At 42.0% G+C, this 24920-nt stretch overlaps 1 long non-coding RNA gene across 9 annotated transcripts in view; it reads right to left on the bottom strand.

Annotated features, from left to right (window-relative positions):
- LOC134357202 (uncharacterized) overlaps nucleotides 1-24920 on the bottom strand; it is a 101480-nt gene that overhangs the window by 65529 nt on the left and 11031 nt on the right. For 8 of the 9 annotated variants that reach the window (XR_010020558.1, XR_010020563.1, XR_010020562.1 and 5 more), the window contains one exon: nucleotides 10497-10589. The exons of the other annotated variant lie outside the window; for it this stretch is intronic. This is a non-coding gene — a long non-coding RNA (uncharacterized LOC134357202). The remainder of the gene's footprint in view (nucleotides 1-10496; nucleotides 10590-24920) is intronic. 9 annotated transcript variants of the gene reach the window in all.

Raw genomic sequence — 24920 nt, 5'->3', positions numbered from 1 at the left:
ATGATTTTCCTTTCACAAATCCATGCTGACTTTGTCCGATCATTTCACCGCTTTCCAAATGTGCTATTATCACATCTTTGATAACTGACTCCAGCAGTTTCCCCACCACCGACGTTAGGCTAACCGGTCTATAATTCCCTGGTTTCTCTCTCCCTCCTTTTTTAAAAAGTGGGATTACATTAGCCACCCTCCAATCCTCAGGAACTAGTCCAGAATCTAACCAGTTTTGAAAAATTATCACTAATGCATCCACTATTTCTTGGGCTACTTCCTTAAGCACTCTGGGATGCAGACCATCTGGCCCTGGGGATTTATCTGCCTTTAATCCCTTCAATTTACCCAACACCACTTCCCTACTAACATGTATTTCGCTCAGTTCCTCCATCTCACTGGACCCTCTGTCCCTTACTATTTCTGGAAGATTATTTATGTCCTCCTTAGTGAAGACAGAACCAAAGTAATTATTCAATTGGTCTGCCATGTCCTTGCTCCCCATAATCAATTCACCTGTTTCTGTCTGTAGGGGACCTACATTTGTCTTTACCAGTCTTTTCCTTTTTACATATCTATAAAAGCTTTTACAGTCAGTTTTTATGTTCCCTGCCAGTTTTCTCTCATAATCTTTTTTCCCCTTCCTAATTAAGCCCTTTGCCCTCCTCTGCTGAACTCTGAATTTCTCCCAGTCCTCAGGTGAGCCACTTTTTCTGGCTAATTTGTATGCTTCTTCTTTGGAATTGTGATACTATCCCTAATTTCTCTTGTCAGCCACAGGTGCACTACCTTCCTTGATTTATTCTTTTGCCAAACTGGGATGAACAATTGTTGTAGTTCATCCATGCAATCCTTAAAGTAAGGGTCCCAGAACAGATCCCTGAAGCACACCACTGGTCACCGACCTCCATGCAGAATATGACCCGTCTACAACCACTCTTTGCCTTCTGTGGGCAAGCCAGTTCTGGATACACAAAGCAATGTCCCCTTGGATCCCATGCCTCCTAAAGTTCTTCAAGGGGACTAGAATATAAAAGCAAAGTTGTAATGTTGAGACTTTATGAGGGAACGTTAAGGCCTAACTTGGAGTATTGTGATGTGTTCAAGCTGGAGAGGGTTCAAAGGGGGTTCACAAAAACAATTCTGGGTTTGAAAGGCTGGTCATATGAGCGTTCTGGGCCTCTGCTCACTGGAATTCAGAAGAATGAGGGATGACCTCATTGAAATCTATTGAATGTTGAAAGGCCTCAGTCGAGTGGATGTGGAGAGGATGTTTCCTGTGGTGAGGGAGTCTAAGACCAGAGGACACAGCCTCAGAATAGAGGGATATCCTTTCAGAATAGAGAAGAGGAGGAATTTCTTTAGCCAGAGACTTGTGAATCTGTGGAATTCATTGCCACAGGCAACTATGGAGGCCAAGTCACTGGGAATTTTAAGACAGAGGTTGATAGGTTTAAGACAGAGGTTTCCCTCGGGATCAATAAAGTATGACTAGATTCTTGATTAGTCAGGGTAGGAAGGGAGAAGGCAGGAAATTGGGTGTGAGAGGGAAAATGGATTAGACATGATAAAATGGTGGAGCAGACCTGATGGGCCAAATGGCCTAATTCTACTTCTGGTCTTAGTACTGCAATGTAATAATGTGATGAAACGATCTCTGTGGATGGCATACAAAATAGTTTTTCACTGTACCTTGATTTGATTATTTGTTATATGCCATGTCATATGACATGGGCGATCATGGTCTTTGACCATGATTGCTCTTGGCAAATTTTTCTACAGAAGTGGTTTGCCATTGCCTTCTTCCGGGCAGTGTTTTTACAAGAAGAGTGACTCCATTATCAACACTCTTCAGAGACTGTCTGTCTGGCATTAGTGGTCACATAACCAGGACTTGTGCTATGCACTGACAGTTCGTACGTCCATCCACCACCTGCTCCCATGGATTCACGTGGCCCTGATTGGGGCGGGTGTGGTGGGGCTAAGCAGGTGCTACACCTTGCCTAAGGGTGACTTTCAGGCTAGCAAATGGAAGGAATGCCTTTTAACTCCTTTGGTAGAAACATGTCTCCACCCCGTTACCCAAGTCCCTTGATACCTGTGACAATAACAAAATAGTTTATCAATTTAGCAATTCAAAGAGTTCTAAACCTCATTTCTGTGCAATGGTCACACACTTCATGGTCCCACCTCACACCACCTGATAATATCCCAACATTTCTTTTTCCTGGAACTACCATGATATCACCGGATATTGCCTAAAATACTATAGACACAAGAGATTCTGCGGAGCTGGAAATCCAAAGCAACACACATAAAATGCTGGGGTAATACAGCAGGTCAGGTAGCATCTATGGAAATGAAAAAACAGTCAACACTTTGGGCTGAGACCCTTCTTCGGGACTGGAAAGGAAGGGGGAGGACACCAGAATAAGAAGGTAGGAGTAGGAGGAGGGGAAGTAGGTGATAAGTGAGACCAGGTGGGTGTGAGAAGTAAAGGGCTGGAGAGGAAGAGATGTGATAGGAGAGAGACTGGCCCATGGGAGAAAGGGAAATCCAAGGGGCACAAAGAAAGGTGATGGGCAGGTGATGAGAAGAGGTAAGAGGCCAGAGTAAGGAACAGAAGAAGAAAGTGAAGAAATACTATCTTGTAATATTTAAGATGCGATGCCAATGCTACTGTAGTTCTCGAAGAGTTAATGTGGAAATACTATTTCAATCTATAACAAACTGACAGAAACAATGGCAACTTCTCTCTGGTATATACCAACTGGGTGACATGCTCCGGACGCTTTTCTTCCCCTTTCTGAAAATGAGGCCTTATTTAAATCATCTGCCTCAAGGCAAGGGGTCAGTGATAGCATCCAAATCACATTGGTCCTGTCTAAGCCAGTGTCTTCTTCACAAACAAAGTACTGTTGAGGTGAACAACACAGGCCCACTATGTCTCATCATCTTGCTGGGAGAACATGCTTATGGCAGCAACAAAAATCAAACCGCCCAGCCAGACAAGTAGTACATAAAAGCAAGGATGTAATGCTGAGACTTGAAAAGGCATTGGTCAGACTACATTTGGACTATTGTGAGCAGTTTTGTGCCCCTTTAGATTTTGCAGGCCAGCGGGAGTTCACAAGAATGGTTCCAGGAATGAAAGGGTTAACATATGAGCAGTGTTTTGATGGCTCTGTGCATGTACTTGCTGGAACTTAGAAGTATTAGGGGGTTCTCACCGAAACATATCAAATATTGAAAGTCCTAGATAGAGTTGATGTGGAGATGATGTTTGGCACAAAATAATGAAAATCTGTGTTTGCTTTTTTACCTAGGCACACTGAAGTTTGTATGTATTTATTTATTGGGATACAGCACAGAATATGCCCTTCCCAGCAAACCCCGATTTAACCCTAGCCCTAATCATGGGACAACTTACAACGACTGATTAATCTACCAACCAGTACGTCTTTGTGGAAACCAGAGAACCTGAAGGAAACCCACAATTCCACAGGGAATCCTTACAGAGGTCTTATAATTCACTGCTACCAAAATAATTTCCATGCACTTTTGGATGAATATGTCAAATTATGCACAGATGTTACAGTTACAGTTTAGAAAGGAAGATTATCTAAAGTCATTAATTTCACTGAGAAATGTCAAAATGGTGATTTCGGTTTTTGAAGACAGAGTTCCTTCTAAACTCCTGTGCAAATAGAGGGCGCCAACTTGACATATCAGGGCAAAGTTTGTGACTTCAGACAACTTTCCTTTCGGTCATGGAAGAGGAAGAGTGCCTATGAAAGAGGAGGCATGCCAATGGAAAAGGAAGATTGCCAATAAAAGTTTCAGAGGATCTAGAGCAAGGAAAGTTATGGTTAAGAAATTGATTGTGAGGGCAATGATAGAGCTGGTTAGAGGAACCTGATCATGAGGACTTGGTCAATTGGGGAGAAGCTGTGAAATGAGATACCTGAGAATAAGTACTGCCAGCAAAATGAAATCTTATTGCAATTATATTTGGCTAAGTGAGGGCATGCCTGGATACTGCATGCAACTTTAGTCTCTTTACCCAAAAGATATACACTCAGTGCCCACTTTATTAGGTACACCAGTGCTCCAGCTCGTTCATGCAAATATCTAATCAGTCAATCATGTGGCAATGTCTCAAGGCATAAAAGCATGCAGACATGGTCAAGAGGTTCAGTTGTTGCTCAAACCAAACATCAGAATGGGAAAGAAATGTGCTCTAAGTGACTTTGACCATGGAATGATTGTTGGTGTCAAACAGGGTGGTTTGAGTATCTCAGGAACTGCAGATCTCCTGGGACTTCCACGCACAACAGTCTCAAGAGTTTACAGAGAATGGTGAGAAAAACAAAATAGAAAACATTCAGTGAGCAGGACTTCTATGGATGAAAACACCTTGTTAATGAGAGAGATCAGAGGAGGATGGCCAGAATGGTTCAAGCTGACAGGAAGGCAACAGTAACTCAAATAACCACATGTTACAACAGCGGTGTGCAGAAGAGCATCTCTGAATGCACAACACGTTGAACCTTGAAGTGGATGGGCTACAGCAGCAGAAGATCACAAACATGCTAAAGAAGCCATTTGATTAGATACAGGAGGTAACTACTGAAGTGACAACTGAGAGTACATTTCTTATAGTGAGTGCAGTAAAGATTCATTAGATTGATTCCGGGGCTCAGGGTATTGAATTATGTGTGGGTATCCAGTAGAAAAGGTTATATTATCTGCACTGAGAAGAATGAGAGATTATTTCATCAATCATATTTATTTTTTATTTTTGAAGGAAGGACAGACTAAATATTAAACAATCTGTTTCTACCTAAGTAAGGTAGCAAGGAATAATAAATCAGCCATATTGGAAAGGCAGAGTACATTCAATGGACTGAATGACCTCATTCTGCTCTTAAGTCTTATGGTCTCATGGGTTTATGGTCTTAAGTAGTCTCGGGGTTATTTTCAAGGTTTTGATTATTAGATTTCTTGCCACGAAAGCAAGCCAGGAAATGAATATTATGGTATAAATCAGCAGGCAAGGAAACTGTTTATCTAGAAGTAGTCTTCATGTTCTCACTGAGTGGAAAGCAGATTCATTGAGCCATATGACCTACCTCCTTTCCTATTTCTTGCAGTCATTACTAGTTCTTACAGTTAGAGTTGGACATGAGAGAACAGTGAGATAATCTAAAATAATACGGATAGAGATGTGGACAGGTGGAGATGAGCCCTCTGATTGGTCCTTGAAGGCCAGCAATGTGGACATCCAGAGACAAGCCCTCTGATTGGACTTCGAAGGCCAGCAATGTGGACAAGTGACTAAGGACATCCAGAGACAAGGCTAGCGATATGGACATGGAGACAGGAGATATCTGTAGATGAGGCCTCTGCTTGGCCCTTGAAGATTAGCGATGTGGACACGTGATGAAGGACATCTGTGGATGTCAGTCCATTCCTGAGATCAGATGTTCGGTAAGCTGAAAGCACGAAGAGGTACACAAGCCAGTCAGTGTTCAAGCCTGGAATTCAGACTCCTATCATCAGTTAGACTGGAAGGCAATAACTGAAGGCCCGTAGACTAGAGATTAGATGCCCGGTGCCCTGTTCTGGAGTTGGAGGAATTTCCTTAAGTGTGGGTGAATGGGAGGGAGGAACGGAACTTGTTTTGCTGTTGTTGTTTTGTTGCATGTTGTGTTCTGTGTTGTTCTGCTAAGCATTGTGGGTATGCGATGTTGACACGAATGTGTGGCGATATTTGCGTGCTTCCCCCAGCACACCCTCGCGGTTTTTATTTTTGGTTGTTGACATATCTCTCGGTATGTTTCAATGTACATATGATAAATCTGAATTTGAATTGGAGATAGGGGACATGAGAGACGACAGATACTGGTACCTGGAGCAAGGAGAAACAAACTGCTAGAGAAACTCTTTGGGTCGGTCACCAAAAGGAGGGAAATTTAAGTGTGTCAGTGGGGACATTTTTTCCAATGTGTTAGAGTTCAAAGTAAATCAAAACATCAATATATACAGGAAAATAGCAGCAGTAGCCAATTCAGATCAAATAAATCTCAGTGAGATCTTGAGTAAGGTACTGGATAAAGTTGGATAAAGACAAAGAGGGTGGCAGGGTGGAGATTCATCTCTACCAAAGGAGGTGTAAGGTGCTTCTTCTCTCCACTAGGCTGCAGGTCACCCATGAGCAAGGTGTAGCACCTGCATTGTTCTCCCCCCTCCCCCCCGAGCAGGGTCACGTGAAGCCATGAGAGCAGGTAGTGGATAGTCGTATGAGCAGCTGGTACATATCACAAGTCCCGGTTATGTGACCACTTACGCCAGGCAGACAATCTCTGAAGAGTATTGATAGTGGATGGGGCCACCTGTTCTGTAAAGATACTGTACTGAAGAAGGCAATGGCAAATCACTTCTGTAGAAAAATTTGCCAAGAATAATCATGGTCAAAGACAATGGTCGCCCATGTTAAAAGACACGGCATATAACGATGATGAAGGGCGATGGTTGCAGAAGTGGATATGTGAAAGACGGCATATTGCATCTGCTGGAGTTGCATGACTGAAAGCCATGAAGAGAGGTGTGAATGGTGGATGAAGAGCAAACCAGGGAATCCCAGTGAGACGTCCCATAGATACTGGTGTGAAAAGACCATAGAACCCCTCCCAACCCCTTTCTCCTGCCTTCTCCCCATAACCTTTGATGCCCTGACTAATCAAGAACGTATCAACCTCTGCTTTAAATACACCCAATAACTTGGCCTCCACAGCCGTCTGTGGCATTGAATTCCACAGATGGAACCCCCTGTAGCTAAATAAATTCCTTGTCATCTCTGTTATAAATGGACATTCCTCTATTCTGAGGCTGTGACCTCTGGTCCAAGACTCATCCACTATAGGAAACCTCCTTTCTATGTTCAAATCTATCCAGACCTTTGAATATCCGATAGGTATCAAAATTCAAAGTGCAAAAGTTTCAATGAGATTCCCTCTCATTCTTCTAAATTCCAGCGAGTACAGGCCCAGAGCCATGAAAAGCTCCTCATACATTAACTCTTGCATTCCTGAGATCATTCACTCTAACATCAGAGCAAAGATAGGGTAATTAGAAGAAATGATTGGAGTCTTTACAGGAAATAGGGTTATCTGGATGAAGGTACAATCAGGATAGCTGGAAAAAATCTGTAGGCTTTGTACGGATATTGGTCACAGACTTTTCCTCTGAGATGGAGATAAACAGGAAAAGAAAGGGGTGAGTTAAAGATGACCCGTATGAAAGTGACAGCAAGTTCCAATTGGCAGCAAAATTAAATAGTTTTGTCAAGTTCTATAAAGATCAAGGGAGCAGCAGCAATTTATTTGAATATTTATCAATTTATCGAACAAGAAGGCAGATTATTATCTAAATGGAGTCAAGTTAGGACAAGGGGAAGTACAACGAGATCTAGGTGTTCTTGTACATCAGTCACTGAAAGCAAGCATGCAAGTACAGCAGGCAGTGAAGAAAGCTAATGGCATGCTGGCCTTCATAACAAGGGGAATTGAGTATAAGAGCAAAGAGGTCCTTCTGCAGCTGTACAGGGCCCTGGTGAGACCACACCTGGAGTACTGTGTGCAGTTTTGGTCTCCAAGTTTGAGGAAGGACATTCTTGCTATTGAGGGAGTGCAGCGTAGGTTCACAAGGTTAATTCCCGGGATGGCAGGACTGTCATATGTCGAAAGATTGGAGCAATTGGGCTTGTATACACTGGAATTTAGAAGGCTGAGAGGGGATCTTATTGAAACATATAAGGTTATTAAGGGATTGGACACGCTGGAGGCAGGAAGCATGTTCCCGCTGATGGGTGAGTCCAGAACCAGAGGCCACAGTTTAAGAATAAGGGGTAGGCCATTTAGGATGGAGTTGAGGAAAAACTTTTTCACCCAGAGAGTGGTGGATGTATGGAATGCTCTGCCCCAGAAGGCTGTGGAGGCCAAGTCTCTGGATGCTTTCAAGAAAGAGATGGATAGAGCTCTTAAAGATAGCGGAATCAAAGATTACAGGGATAAGGCAGGAACTGGATACTGATAGTGGATGATCAGCCATGATCACAGTGAATGGCGGGCTGGCTCAAAGGGCTGAATGGCCTACTCCTGCACCTATTGTCCATTGTCTATTGTCTGTTATCTATTTTATTTAGTAATACAATGTGAAGAAAGTCTTTTGAGCCACACCCCTTCAGCAACCCACAACCCTGATTAACTGTAATCTAATCATAGAGCAATTTACAATGATCAATTTATTTACTAACCGGTATGACTTTGGACTGTGGGAGGAAACCAGAGCACCCAGAGGAAACCGACGTATTTTCATGGAGAGGACTACAGGCTCTTTACAGAGGACGCTGGAATTGAACTCCAAACTCTAACACCCAGAGCTGGAATAGCATTACACTAACCGTTACACTACCGTAATATATACAAGGAAAAGTGTTGGAAGTAAACCTGAGTAGACTGTAACATAAATATTCCTTGTACAGAGGGATTAGACATACTTGGAGAAGGTGAGTCAGATAGTGCCAGGAAATTGGAAACAATCGGTATGGCAGAGGAGTTGTGCAGTGTCGCGGATTAGGTGAGAAAAAACAAAGCAGGGAAGAAAGATACTTTTGCATGTCTATAACTTTCAACAGGAAAATTAAAAAGCTGCCAAGAACTTATCACTTCAAAGGAACAGTCACAAACAAAGCAACATCCACAAAGAGTTCTAATTCAAGGAAACAATGACCGTTTTGTATTCTGTGCACTTTGCATTCAGAGTTCAGTCCTTTCGAACAAAGTGAGTGTGGCACCATGGTAGTGTAGTGGTTAGTGCGATGCAATGACCATTAGGGTTTTTGGGGTATGGAGTTCAATCCTAGCATTGTCTGTAAGGAGTCCGTACGTCCTCCCCGTGGAACACGTGGGTTTCTTCCGAGTGCTCTGGTTTCTTCCCACAGCCCATAGACCAGTTATTGGGTTAATTGGTCATTGTAAATTGCTAGAGTTGAGTCGAGGGGGGGCTCCTGGTCAAAGGGTCAGAAGGGCCCATTCCATGTGGTATCTCTAAATGAATAAATAAAGCATCAGTAGTTCAGTGATCTCACAGAAAGACCAAGTGAAAGTCGATGATCATCAGTGGAACAGCATGAAAAAGTGAGATAAAACAAATCAATTTGACTGAAAGGTGATAGCCATTCCACATGTGACTTTACCAGTAAACTAACTGAAGCTCCAAAGTACCGAGATACCAGTTTCTGTTAAGAAATACCCACAATATATTTCACAAATTATTTGGTGCCTTTAAAATAATTAAACTGCAGGAGAGTTCTGATGGGAGGTTGCTGTCCTGATCATTGACCCTGGTTGAATTACACGGGAAAAAGAAATCTACATCTGAATCTGTTTTCATCACAGATGCTGCTTGATTTGTTGAGTACTTCTATTATCTATTAAAACAAATAAGCTGCCAGTTTATACAAGATAAAGGGAGTGAATTGCAAGATGCCATGTTTATTCTGTGCTTAATTAAACACTAGGGTGTTGGGAGACTGATGTCGCTCAGTGCTATTACAGTGTAAACTGGCCGGTAACTTCCAGAGACTGAATTTGTTAAATTCTCAATCAGGAACAATAAAGTGGTGTGAAACATTGGTACAGTACTTCAATTACGTAAGAGACCAAAACTTGGCAGGAAAGTTTTACTGCCTGGCCATTCAACTTGTATTATCATTTTAGTATAGGTTGACATGACCTGGTTAATGCTAAAATATCTTTCTACCTCTTTAAATTGCAATGGAATCTTATTTTGTCACATATTAATTCTTGAAAATATGGAAAAAATTAATATCCTTCATTAAATTTGTTTCAGTCACTTCTTTACCCTGTTTGAACCCTTGAACCCTCGAACACTACCTCACTTTATTATATATTATTTCTGTTTTTGCACGATTTTTAATCTATTCAATATATGTATACTATAATTGATTTACATATTTATTTATTGTTACTATTTTTTTCTTCTAGATTATGTATTGCATTGAACTGCTGCTGCTAAGTTAACAAATTTCACGACACATGCCAGTGATAATAAGCTTGATTCTGATCTCTGTACTTCATGCAACATTAAATTTAACACTTTTGTTCACTCTTCCTGTTTCATATGCTTTATTAATTATTCACTGCCAATTAACAATCTATGAATTTGACTGGTTAAGGCAGGAAGTAATTGATTTCCCTGTTCAAATAGGCCCCAAGCTCCTGTGGAAGACATTTAAAGTAGTTGATGAATAGAAAAATGAAAGAAAGTCCATGACCAAATTTACATATAACAAAATTCTTATCACTCACTAATTCTTGTCACTGGCCTCAGAATTTAGGGCGGCATGGTAGTGTAGTGGTCGGCACAGCCACCCGGTTTCAACTCTTGCTGCTGCCTGTAAAGAATTAGTACAGTCTCACCGTGACTATGTAGGTTTCCTCTGGGTGCTCCAGTTTCCTCCAACATTCCATAGACATGCTGGTTTGGAGGTTAATTGGTCATTGTGAATTGTCCTGTGATTGGGGACAAATAGGATTAGATCAGGGGATTGCTGGGCAGCATGGCTCAAAGGGACAGAAGGACTTGTTCCACACTGTATCTCAGTAAATACCTAAAAACATTTTTGATTTGGAACACAAGAGATGCTGGTAATCCAGAGTAATATACACAAACTGCTGCAAGAACTCAGCAGGTCCAGTAGCATCTACGCAAATAAATGGTCAATGTTTCAAGGCTTTCATCAGGTCCTGATGAAGGGTCTTGGCCCAAAACACCAACTGTTTCTGCATTTCCATAAATAATGTCTGGCCTGGTGAATTCCTCCAGCATTGTGAGCATGTGTTGTTTTTGATTTGGGGCAAATTGTTAAGACCAGAAGTCGTAGGAGCAGAATTAGGCTATTTAGCCCATCGAGTGTGCTCCACCATTCAATCATGGCTGGTTCTTTTTTTTCTCCTCCTCAACCCCAGTTCCCGGCCTTTGATGCCATGTCCAATCAAGGGATGATAAATTAATTAAGGAGAGTGGTTAAAGTGCAGCAGTTTCACTTCCTTACTTTTTAAACAGGTTAATGAATCATTTGTACAACAGTAATCTGGTAAAAGTTCAAAATTTCAGGATATGGCATGCTACAGGCATGCCGGAGGTACTGATAAGTGAGGAGAGCCTGTTGCCTTTTTAACTACTGTGACAATTTTGATTGCTCTGTTACAGGGAAGAGGTGATTAAACTGGGAAAAGTGCAGGTAAGATTTATGAGGATGTTGCCATGACAAGAGGGCCCAAGTTATAGAGAGTCAATTTTAAACATTGGTGAGAAGACTGTTACCATCCACTTTATCATAGGCTAGGCCTTTATTTCATGGGATGTAGGAGAATGCAGGGTGACCTTATTAAGTATTTAAAGTTGTGATAAGGTGGATGCTAACAGTCTTTTCCCCAAAGACAAGGGATCCAAATCTAAAAGGCATCCGTTAGTCTTGCGAGACCATGGATCTGCACCTGGAAATTCTTCACTCACAACCTGGGCAAGGTTGTATGGAAGACCAGCAGTTGCCCATGCTGCAAGTCTCCCCTCTCCACAACACCAATGTTGTCCAAGGGAAGGGCACTAGGACCCATACAGCTTGGCACCGGTGTCGTTGCAGAGCAATGTGTGATTAAGTGCCTTGCTCAAGGACACTTGCTCATTCCCTCGGCTGGGCTTCGAACTCACGACCTTCAGGTAGCTAGTCCAATGCCTTAACCACTTGGCCACATGCTCACACGGTCCAAATCTAAGGGTCATAAATTTAAGATGAGAGGGGAAAAGATTTGAAAGGGACCTTAGGGGAAGTTTTGTTTTTTGCACAGAGAGTGGTGAGTGCTTGGAATGAGATGCCAGTGGAAGTGGTTGAGGTGAGTCATTAAGAAGAGCTTGGATAGATACATGGGGGGGGTGGGGGTGGAGCTTAAGGGGATCTGGGCCAAACGTAGGAAATTAGCACAAGCTGGAACAGGCACAACATGCCCTGAAGGACTCATATCACTGTTGTGTTGCTGGATAATAATAATAATAACAATAACTTTATTTATATAGCACCTGTCATACATTAAGTTGTAGCATCAAAGTGCTTTACATAGATTGTAAATATAAATTAATATAGTCATAAAATGATTAAACAAAATTTAAAATCATAAGTAAAGACAAACATTATATAGAATAAAATATAATCAAATATTTATGTTGGTACAGTAGTGTAGTGGTTAGCACAATGCTTTATGTTACGGACAATCAGGGTTCAATTCCCTCTGCCGTCTGTAAGGAGTTTGCACGTTCTCCCTGTCACAGTGTGGGTTTCCTCTGGGTGCTCCGGTTTCCTACCACAGTCCAAAGACATACCGGTTATCAGGTTAATTGGTCATTGTAAATCATCCCGTGATTAGGCCGGGGTTACATCAGGGGTTGCTGGGTGGCGCGGTTTCAAAGGTTGGAAGGGCCTACTCTGCACTGTTTCTCAATAAATCAATCAATAAGTAACATTAGCTAATTATATAAACATAATCAACAGTAATCCTATAATTAGACAAAATTAAAAAGTAGGCTTCTAGAAGTGTTTTGAAATGTTCCACAGTCGGGAGAATATTCCAGATTTTTGGTGCTTTAGAGCAAGAGGCTGTATCATCAGTGCTTACATGCTTGGGTCTCGGAACACCAAGCAAACCAGTATTCAGGAATCTAAGATTACGATTAGGGATGTAAGGGGATTGGCATTCCAAACTATACAGAGGAGCTAGATCATTCAGAGCCTTATACAGAATTACAAGTAAAGGACAGAGGCAACCACGTGACTCTAAGACAAAGAACCATGGTCAACAATTAAGACTAAAACAAAAAACTTGCATGAATGTGTAAAAGTGGAAATCCAGTGGTCTTAGAGACCTACAGAAAGGAAAAAAATAAGGGAAGTATTAAACAGAAAAATGTAAAAATAGTGAGATGTAGACAATAGACAATAGGTGCAGGAGTAGGCCATTCAGCCCTTTGAGCCAGCACCGCCATTCACTGTGATCATGGCTGATCATCCACAATCAGTACCCTGTTCCTGCCTTCTCTCCATATCCCTTGACTCCACTATCTTTAAGAGCTGTATCTAACTCTTTCTTGAAAGAATCTAGCGAATTGGCCTCCACTGCCTTCTGAGACAGAGCATTCCACAGAACCACAACCCTCTGTGTGAAAAAGTTTTTCCTCAACTCCATTCTAAATGGTCTACCCCTTATTCTTAAACTATGACCTCTGGTTCTGGACTCCCCCAACATCGGGAACATGTTTCCTGCCTCTAGCACGTCCAATCCCTTAATAATCTTATATGTTTCAATCAGATCCCCTCTCATCCTTCTAAATTCCAGTGTATACAAGCCCAGTCGCTCCAATCTTTCAACATTTGACAGTCCCGCCATCCCGAGAATTAACCTCGTGAACCTACGCTGCACTCTGTATAGCAGTTAGGAACTTGAGATTTATACAATCCATTACAAGAAGAGAGACTAATAAAAGGGATGATAAAAAATGGAAAAAAATCGGGACAGCATGTTATCGCAACAGTTAGTGTACTGCTACTACAGCACCAGTGATGTGAGTTCAGTTCCCGCCACTGTCTGTACAGGGTTTGCACATTTTCCCCGTGACCACGTGGGTTTCCTTTGGGTCCTCTGATTTCCTCCCATATTCTAAAAGACATACGGATTATTAGGTTAATTGGTCACATGGGTGTGATTGGGCAGCGTGGACTCAATAATCCTGTTGCCATGTTGTATATCTAAATAAACTAAAGTGAGAAACGATGGATGATGGGAGAATGCCACACTGCTTAAGGAATCTTTAGCAGCTGTCATCATGTAATGGTGGGAAAAGGACTACTGGAAAATGGGAGCATAAAAATGTTGTGAAGAAGAACTTTGTCACATTAAAGATGTTGTCATTGTGCATCTCTGAGTGATTTGTTCTTGATTGTTATGAGAAAGGAGTTGTTTTTTGTCAATTGTTCAGTAAAGACTAAAGCATAGTCATGCCCTGTAAATACATGTAATCTGAGTTAAGTTGATATTTCTGAACAAAGGTGGTCAATTATTTTAAATTCATAAAAGAGTTAGTGGTGAAAGCTAGTACTCAATGAATTAAAATATTCTGCTTATGAGTAAACCAGCCTGGTGCATAACATACAGTACTGTGCAAAATTCTTAGGGTCATATATATAGTGAGAGTACCCAAGACCTTTGCAGGGTACTTGTCGACGTGGATCAGAGAGCAAGTTTGTAAATCTGGCGAGAGTAAAGGATGATGGGAATGGCAAGGGCGGAGCGCTGCAGGAGGGGTGTGGGACAGGTGGCAGAGAAGGCATGCTAGGGTGGGGGCATGGCACGGGTGCAGACACAACCAGCTCTGAGACACCAGACAAGGTCGTTTGATTCCAAACAATTGGTTATTAATTATTACAGCATATATCTCTGGTGCTTCCCGCTCCCTCCTCTCTCCCTTACCCCTATTGCCAACCATGATTCCCCTCTCCCTTCCCCCTTGCCACTCTCAGTCCACAGTAGAGACCCATATGAGAATCAGGTTTATCGTCACTCACACATGTCATACAATTTGTTATTTTCTCGGCAGCAGTACAGTGTAATGCAGAGAATTACTACAGTACAGTGCAAAGGTCTAAGGCTCCCTAGTTATATATATGTGCCTAAGACCATTGCACAGTACTGTACGTATTATAGGAACTGCCCCCATTTTACAGCCAAGATACACATCTCATTCCTTATTCAGAAGCAAAATATTCTGTCAAGTTTCCTGAATCTTATGCTGTTAAGCAACTCGGTTTATAACACTTTTTTTCACCAGCAAGGGATGCGATCGCTTCTGCTTCCTGCAGAACATTTGGTCTGAGTGCCATCATGATTACTAATGCGTGGATATAACTGTTCTAAAATACCTCCTAGTAGAATGTAGTCTCATAAATGAAGTTAATATTTATAATTTCTCAAATTCAGTGTCAATCTGAGAAATATTAGGAGGGCCCTCCGCCAATCGGGGTTGACCATGGGTATTGCACCCTGACTGTCTACGTTGCACGCAAGCCAGGGCATGCTGATATGCAGAGCAAGCTGTTGCCCATGTAGCAAGCACCCCCTCTCCACGCAGCTAATGAATCCAAAGGAACGGCAGAGACTGATATAGTTTGGCACCAGTGGAATCGCAGGAGTTGCCGGTCATCATTCACTCAATGTAGGACTGCTTTACGGACTCCAGCTCCTTATTTTTCCTTGGGATTTACTCCTGAAACCTTCCCCATGAGCAGTTATTAGCCACAAGACAGCAGAAGGTGAAATCAAAGTTTTGCCTTCTCATAGATGAGCTGCCAACCACGGCTGACAACCTCCATCTGCTCGAAGTGACTGGTGTTAAGGTGCCAGTAACCTGCCCTTGCCCCTTCTCCTGACAGTAGAACTAGTTCCACCGGGCTTAGTAGCTAAGCCACACATGAAGGCCAGGAGCTAGTCTTGGTCGTCAGAGGTTATTTGAGATGCACGCCATTGGGAGCATTTAATCGGTAGAGGGAGCTTATCCCCACTACCTCCCATGGCCATAACAACCTCAAGGAACCAAAATATTACAATGTCCTTGGTAAATGCAATAAAGAAGATGATTTGAAAATTAAAGCCAAAGGGTCTCGGCCTGAAACATCATCTGTACTTTTTTTCCCAGAGATGCTGCCTGGCCTGCTGAGTTCCTCCAGCATTTTGTGTGTGTTGCTTGGATTTCCAGCGCCTGCAGATTCTCCCTTGTTTGTGATTTGAAAATGTATCTGTGCAGTGTCCATTCATAGTGAGAGAGAGGGAGATTCTGAGAACAAGTGACCTTGGAACCTGATGCCAATCTCCCAGGGTTTAATCATTACAAGGGTCTTCGAAACAGGTTGAGTGCTTCCCTTTTACTGATCAAATATGAAATACTGCAAGGTGATCATAAAGGTTAGAACTTCTCTGTTAGGAAAGTAAGTACTATATGAAGTAAAATATAGTAGGGAAAGTATTATCCAGTCACAGCTGTTTTTAATCCCATCTTCCTCTTCTTAAACCCGTCACCCCTACAGGGGCATAGGTCTCCAACAGCAGCTCACCAGGGTGCTCTGTCCCGGCCGCTCTTTTACACTGTCTCCAGTTGTAGTCCTTCTTGTTGGTGGTGTCTTTCCTCTCCCAGGGACGAGGACTTTGGAGCCTCTGTTGGCATTTCTGCAGCTCTGGGATTTTACAGGATGAGGTTGTGAGCCCCACGCCAACTCTCCTCCCCTCACAGTCAGGCTTAGAACTGTCCACTGCCGAGTCATTAATCACTAACATTCTTAGAAATGAAACAGATAAAACACCTGTCAAGTGTCCATAGAAAACTTCATAAGTAAAATAGAAAAATAAAAATTTTGATGCCAAATCATCTTCCAAAGATAACAAAACGTATTTCCATTGACATTAAATGAAGATGATGATTCCGGGAATGAAGGGGTTAACATATGAGGAGTGTTTTGGCAGCTTTGGGTCTGTACTCACTGGAATTTAGAAAAACGGGGGGACTGGGCGTGTGGGGCGGAATCTCGTTGAAACCTACCGAATGTTGAAAGGACTAAATAAGGTGGATGCGGAGAAGATGTTTCCTGTAGTGGAGGTATCCAGAACTAGAAGGCACAGCCTCAAAAATGAGAGGTGACACTTTAGAACAGAGGTAAGGAGAAATTTTTTTTGCCAGAGAGTAGTGAATCTGTGGAATGCTCTGCCACAGACTGTGGTGGAGGCCAAGTCGGTGCGTATATTTAAGGCAGAGGTTGATTGTTTCCTGATGGTCAGGGCATCAAAGGATATGGCAAGAAGGCAGATGTTATGGGGTTGGGTGGGATCCGGGATTAGCCATGATAGAATGGTGGAGCAGACTCAATGGGCTGAATGGCCTCATTCTGCTCCTATGTCTTATGGTCTAAGATCGGTCAGCATATTCTTGGATCAATATCCTTACACTTTCATAAATCTGAATATTGCACTCTTCATGTCCAGCAATGACTCAAGCTTACAAGCTATTTAAGTGGAAAGAGAAAATGGTTTGGTACAGTAAACTAACTCTTCAATAGACCAACAGCAAGTATCTAACAAATATATCTGAATGTCGCAGACCAGTATTTTCGTATGAGATTGGGTGTTTTGTACAATACTCCATGACGAAGAATTAGTACTTAGTACTATGAAAAACTATTCATCACTTAATCATAAGAAAGAAAGAATAGAAAAGTTCAAAGTTCAAAGTACATAGATGTCACCATATACAACCCTGAGATTCATTTTCTTGTGGGCATTCACAGTAAATACAAGAGACACAATAGAATCAGTTAGTAGGCTAATTGATCGTTGTAGATTGTCCTGTGATTAGACCAGGGTTAAATCATGGAACGTGGGTTTGGAAGGGCCTATTCCATGTTCAATCTCAATCAATAAAAAATCAGTGTATGACCACACCCCACAGGACAGACAAACAACCAAAGTGCAAAGTTCAACAAACTCTGCAAATACAAGGAAAAGAAAGAATGAAAGAAAGAAATACTAATAATAATAATGAATAACTAAGCAAAAATATCAAGAGCTTGTGATGAAGAGTCTTTGAAATTGAGTCCATAGGTTGTGGGAACAGTTCAGTGATGGGTCAAGTGAAGTTATAAGAAGATACAACTGAAATTCAGTTTGACCAACTGCAAACCAATCAATTTTAATATTACTGTTCAATCAGATTCCAGGCTCCTAATTTAAGTAATTATCTCCACAAAAGGGCCTGTTTCTGTGCTGGACCATGCTATAACTATGACTCTAATTATCTATACAATAATTTGTGGTTTAGATGTGATTAATGGAATTAAAACACAATACAAGTATTGGCAATCAAATACTAATCAAAATCAATAATTATGTCCAACTTCATTTCCAATTCTCTTTTATTATTCTCTGTTTGATGTAAACAACAGTTTCTTCTCAAAATTCTAAGAGTTTTATAGTTTCTGATTTTACTCTATATCAGGTTTGTTGATATGAGTTAATATAATATTTATTTTAAATGCATGATTAAACCTACAGTAATGATCAAAAAATTGATGAAATAATATATCTACATGCAGTAGCGTTTTATTAGTTACCTCATTGTACCTAATAAAGTGGTCACTGTGTATGTTCATGGTCTTCTGCTGCTGTAGCCCGTCCACTTCAAGGCTGCGCATTCAAAGATGCTGTTCTGCACACCATTGTTGTAGCGTGAGGTTATTCGAGTTACTGTTGCCTTCCTGTCAGCTTGAACCTGTCAGGCCATTCTCCTCTGACCTCTCCTATTAACAAGGCATTTTTGCCCACAGAACTGTTACCCACTGGATTTTTTTTTTGCTTTTCTCACCACTTACTGTAAACACTAGAGACTGATAAGCTTGAAAATCCAGGAGATCAGCAGTTTCTGAGATACTCAAACCACCCCGTCTGGCATCAACAATCATTCCATGGTCAAAGTCACTTAGATCACATTTCTTCTCATTCTGATGTTTGGTCTGAACAAAAACACACCATGTCTGCATGCATTGAGTTGCTTCCATATGTTGGTTTAATAGATATTTGCATCAATGAGGAGGTGTACAGGTGTACCTAATAAAGTGGCCACTTCACAGCATAGACAAATAGGGCCTCTGAGACGCTGCCTTTTCACTTGATGCCAAAAAGGAGGAAGGCCGAAAGAAACCATTGAACAAATTGAAAGACCTGTCAATATCACAAATGACCTGACTTGGTCCAACCAAGCAGAGTTCACTGCCAAGAAGGCCCACTAGTGCCTTTACTTCCTGAGAAAACTAAAGAAATTTGGCCTGTCCCCTAAAACCCTCACTAATTTTTATAGATGCACCATAGAAAGCATTCTTCTAGGGTGCATCACAACCTGGTATGGAAGTAGTCCTGTCCAAGACCGGAAAAAGCTGCAGAAGATCGTGAACACGGCGCAGCACATCACACAAACCAATCTTCCATCCGTGGACTCACTTTACACCGCACGCTGTTGGAGCAGTGCTGCCGGGATAATCAAGGACACGACCCACCCAGCCAACATACCTTTAGTCCCTCTTCCCTCCGGGAGAAGGTTCAGGAGCTTGAAGACTTGTACAGCCAGATTTGGGAACAGCTTCTTTCCAACTGTGATAAGACTGCTGAACGGATCCTGACCCGGATCTGGGCCGTACCCTCCAAATATCCGGACCTGCATCTCAGTTTTTTTGCACTACCTTACTTCCCATTTTTCTATTTTCTATTTATGATTTATAATTTAAATTTTTAATATTTACTCATTTTAACTATTTTTAATATTTAATATTTGTAATCCAGGGACTGCGAAGCGCAGAATCAAATATTGCTGTGGTGATTGTACGTTCTAGTACCAATTGTTTGGCGACTATAAAGTATAAAGTACTACAAATACAGTATTTTTTTTAATATTACACTTGGTTTTGGCTCTGTATTATATATTGCCCACAAATCATAAAACAGCAGTTCCTTAAGGTTGTCGCAGCCAGGGAAGTTAATAGGGATAAACTCCCACTACCTACTAAATGCTCTCGAACAGCCTCTGACAAACAAGTTCAGCTCCTGACCTTCATGTGTGGCTTAGCTACTAAACCCAACTGAACTGTTTCTACTGACAGGAGAAGGGGCAAAGGTAGGTTACTGGCGTCTGAAAACCAGTCGCTTTAGGCAGATAGGGCTCTTCGTCCATGGTTGGCAGCTCATCCAGAAGAAGAAAATCTCTGATCTTAAGCCTTCCCTGCCTTGAGGCTATACTCACTCACGAGGAAGGCTTTGGGAATGAATCCTCAGGAAAAATCTGGAACTGGAGTACCTGAGGTGGCCCTACATTGAGTTCAGCACTAACAGGCAACTCCTGCAATGCCACTGGTGCCAAACTATATGAGGCTCTGCTATTCCTTTGTATTCATTGGCAGCATGGAGAGGGGGAGCCTGTTATATGGGCAACAGCTTGCTCTCCATATCATACTGTCCTGTCTTGTGTACCCATTTGTGCATCATATAGACTGCTGAGGCACAACATCCATGATCAACCCCATCCAGCGGAGGGCCTCACCCCGAACAGAACTCAAAATTTATTTAGCACATTTAGTTGTACTGCTTACAGTAACTCAGAAATGTGGCAAACTTGAAACAAAACAACTGGTTTTAAGGTTTTAGGAACTGATGTTTTGTAGATAATATAATGTATAATTCTGGTCAGGTCACTCATCTGAGTGCTACTGGTACTGCTACTGGCTTGCCTGGTGAGGAGGGTGGCTAGACACCCTGCAGGATGAAAAACAAGACCTGTCAAAGGGCGGATGAACCCTCTCGTAGGGTCTAGCAAACACGTGCTGTGAAGCGCGGAAAGAGCATCCCTTGCATCGAAGCTTGGTCTGGCCATTCACTGCAACAGAACTTCCCCCAGCCATCTTGGACCCCACCATGCCGCTGGATCCAGGAGGGGATGTCGAGAGGGTGGGTCTGGACCTGTGCAACCCCCTACTCACCTAAAATCCATTCACGCACACATTGCTCCTTTCTGAGGAGTGAGGTATCACCCCACTAACAGACTGAAAGGAACCATCATCATCCTATGGGATGGATAGCCAGAGAGAGAGAGAGAGAGAGAGAGAGAGAATGTATAATAGATTTGTCCGATTTCTTTGCAAGCTATTAGTGACCTTACAGTCATTGAGCGATAGAACACTTCAGTACAGAAACAGGCCCTTCAGCCCATCTAATCTGTGCCAAACCATTTAATCTGCCTACTTCCAATGACCTGCACCCAGACTATAATCCTCCACAAAACACCAACCATGTACCCATCCAAATTTGTAGTAAATGTTGAAACTCACCCTGCACCTACTTGCACTGGCAGCTCATTCGACTCTCTTGCTGCCCTCTGAGTGAAGTAGTTCCCCCTCACGTTCCCCTTTGACATTTCACCTTTCACCCATAACCCATGACCTCCAGTTGTTTTCCCTCCCAACCTCCATGGAAAAAGCCTGCTTGTATTTACCCTGTCTATACCACTCATAATTTTGTATACCTCTATCAGATCTCCACTCATTCTCATACAGTCTTCTACGCTCCAGTGCAGGGGTTCCCAACCCTTTTTTATGTACGTGGACATGAAGCAAGGGGTCCGTTGTTCCCTAGTTAGGAACCTCTGCTCCAGTGAATGAGCCCTAACCTATTCAACCTTCCTTATAACTCAGGTCCTCAAGTCCCGGAAACATCCTTGTAAATTTTCTCTGCACTCTTTCAATCTCATTTACATCTTTCCTGTAGGTAGGTGACCAAATGAAAATAAGATGTCTTATGGCATCTGTTTTCAACTGTCTATACTGAGAAAGCGCTGAATCTTCTTTTAGATCAAAGTAACTGAAAATTTGTGATTGTTTATTTAGGTTCCCTGTTGGCAGTTGAACTTTTTAGAGCATTTTAAAAGGTTAGTTTAGTCTAAACAGATGGACCAACTAATATCTGTGAAGTTTGACATGTAATTAATTATTTTATTTATATATAGAGATACAGCACAGAATAGACCCTTCAGCTCAGCAACTGAGCCACAACAGCCAGCAAATCCAGATTTAGCCCTAGTTTAATCACAGGACAACTTACCGATTAACCTACCAACCCGTACATCTTTGGACTGTGGGAGGAAACCGGAGCACCCGGAGGAAATCCTCGTGGTCCTGAGGAAAACGTACAAACTCTCTGCAGGCAGCAGCAGGAATTGAAGCCGGCTTGCTGGTAATGTAAAGCGTTGTGCTAACCACCACACCACCATTATTATTAACTATTAATAATCCCATTAACTTTAAAATATGACTGAACCAGTACAATATAAATATATTCTTGTGTAATTAATGTTTTGTATTCCATCTTTAAACTTAATATACTTACTATACTAAAAACTGTCAGGAGCTGAAATATTTAAACTAAAAATTCTTGGGGAACTTGGCAGTTTGCATTGATTTGTTGCCAAAATATATGTACAGTATTCCAGCTTTATTTTTGCATTAGCAGAATTCTGAAGAAAGCACTTTGACATATCGGTATTTTAATATATTTTCGTTTATTTAGAGATAGAGTGTGGAACAGCCCTACCGGCCCAACATGCCTCATTGGCCAGCACCCCACCTACTTAACATTGGCCTAATCCACAGGACAATTTACAGTGACTAATTAACTGACTAACTGGTATATCTTTGGACTGAGGGAGGAACTGGAGCACACGGAGAAAATCCATGCTTTCACGGGGAGGACATACAAACTCCTTACAGAGGACTTTCCAATTCCAGCAGCCTGAGTTGTAATAGCGATGTGTTAATTTCAATATGACCGTAGTGCCCCGTACATGCAATGCCTTTGCAGTGAGAGTGGGTCCAGAGTTAGTGGTATGTACTTTGTGTGCGATGAGGGAAACTTGGGAGACCTCCAGACTGACTGATAGCTACACATGCACAAAGTGCTTTGAGCTGCAGCTCATTAGAGACTACTTTAAGGAACTGGGGCTGCAGCTACATGATCTCTGGCTCATACGAGAGAATGAGGAGGTGATAAATAGGAGCTACAGGGAGGCAGTCACTCCTAAATTGCAGGAGGCAGGCAGTTGGGTGGCTGTCAGGAGAGGGAAAGGGAATAGGCAATCAGTGCAGATTACCCCTGTGTCTGTTACTGTCAGTGATAAGCAGACTGCTATGGACACTGTTGAGGAGGACAAGCTACCAGGGGAAAGCCACAGCAGTTGAGCCTCTGGGACTGAGTATGGCTCTGTGGCTCAGAAGGGAAGTGGGGAGAAGAAGACTGCAGCAGTGATAGGGGATTCCACAGAGGAGTAGACACGAGATTCTGTGGATGTGATAAGAGTCACCTGGATGTTATGTTGCCTCCCAGGTTCCAGGGTCATAGATGTCTCAGATCAGAGCTATAGTATTCTAAAGGGGAAAGGTGAACAGCCAGAAGTTGTGGTACATATTAGTACCAATAACATAGGTAGGAAAAGGAAAGAGGTCCTGAAGAGGGAATAAATGGAGTTAGACAGAAAGCTGAAAAGCTGGCCCTCCAGTGTAGCAATCTCTGGTCTGCTGCCTGTGTCACTTGCCAGCAAGGCTACGTGTAGGATGGTTTGGCGGATGAATGTGTGCCTGAGGATAACTTGCAGATTGAGTCAGTGGTAAAGAAGGGAAATGCAATGTTAGCATTCATTTTGAATATAAAGCAAAGATGTAATGTTGAGATTTATAAAGCACTGATGAGGCCTCACTTGGAGTATTGTGAGCTGTTTTGGACCCCTTGTCTTAGAAAGGATGTGCTGAAACTGGAGAGGGTTGAAAGGAGGTTCACAAAAATGATTCCAGGATTGAACAGATTTTTCATATGAAGAGTGTTTGATGGCTGTGGGTCTGTATTCACTAGAATTCAGAAGAATGAGAGGTGACCTAATTGAAACCTATCAAATGGTGAAATGCCTTGACAGACTTTATGTGGAGAGGATGTCTCCTATGATGGGAGAATCTAAGACCAGAGGACACAGCCGCAGAATAGAGGGGCATCCTTTTGGAATGGAAATGAGGAGGAATTTCTTTAGTGGGAGAGTGGTTAATCTGTGGAATTCATTACCATAGGCAGCTGTGGAGACCAAGTCTTTATGTATATTTAAGGCAGAGGTTGATAGATTCTTGATTGGTCAGGGCACAAAGAGATACGGGGAGAAGGCAGGAGATTGGGGCTGAGAGGAAAAATAGATCAGACATGTTGAAATGGCGGTGCAGACTCGATGGGCCAAATGACCTAATTCTGCTCCTATATCGTATGGTCTTATGGTCTTATATAATGCTGAAGTTTTAAGAGGCATTGGTCAGGTCACACTTGGAATATTGTGGACAGTTTTGGCCCCTTATCTAAAAAAATGTACTGGCATTGGAAAGGGTCCAGAGGAGATTCATGAGAATGATTATGGAATGAAAGGGTTAATGCACGATGATGGTTCTGACCCTGCACTCATTGAAGTTTAGAAGAATGAGGGGAGATCTCATTGAAACCCATTGAATATTCAATGGCCGAGATAGAGTGGATGTGGAGAAGAAGGTTCCTATACTGGGAGGGTCTGGGACCAGAGGACACAGTCTTGGAATAGGGTGATGTCCATTTAGAACAGAGATGAGGAGGAATTTCTTTAGCCACAAAGTGGCAGATCTGTGAAATTCATTGCCACAGATCCTTGTGGAGGCCAAGTAATTTGGGTATACTTAAAGCAGAGGTTGATAGGTTCTTGATTGGTCAGGATGTCAAAGGTTACGGGGAGAAGACAGGAGAATGGAGTTGAGAGGGAAAATAAATCAGCCATGATGGAATGGTGGAGGAGGCTCAATGGGCTGAATGGCCTTATGGTCTTAGTGCCTTAACTGCTTCATACATGGTTACATCAACGAATATTGTGCACTGACTAATTCAGATTTTATAAGCTATTGTTCTTCACTTTGTAACTTTTACAATACATTTCAAGTGAAAATTCACACTGGGGATTTCACTTCATTAATAAAGTATGTTTAAACTAATTTCTTCACAAATTATTTTATTAAATAGTTAAGAGGGTACTTTAAATAAAAACAAATATGATTTTGTAAGTTATATAAAATGTTCTTAAACTATTTTAATGTTGAAGTTATCAAAGTTGATGCCTTTGCAGTAATTATGTACAGAAAAAGAGAACAGGTATTGCAAAAC

The sequence above is a fragment of the Mobula hypostoma genome, chromosome 16, assembly GCF_963921235.1.
Source record: "Mobula hypostoma chromosome 16, sMobHyp1.1, whole genome shotgun sequence".
Classification (NCBI taxonomy): domain Eukaryota; kingdom Metazoa; phylum Chordata; class Chondrichthyes; order Myliobatiformes; family Myliobatidae; genus Mobula; species Mobula hypostoma.
The sequence above is the reverse complement of the archived record's forward strand: the minus strand, read 5'-3'. Positions and strand labels throughout refer to the sequence as shown.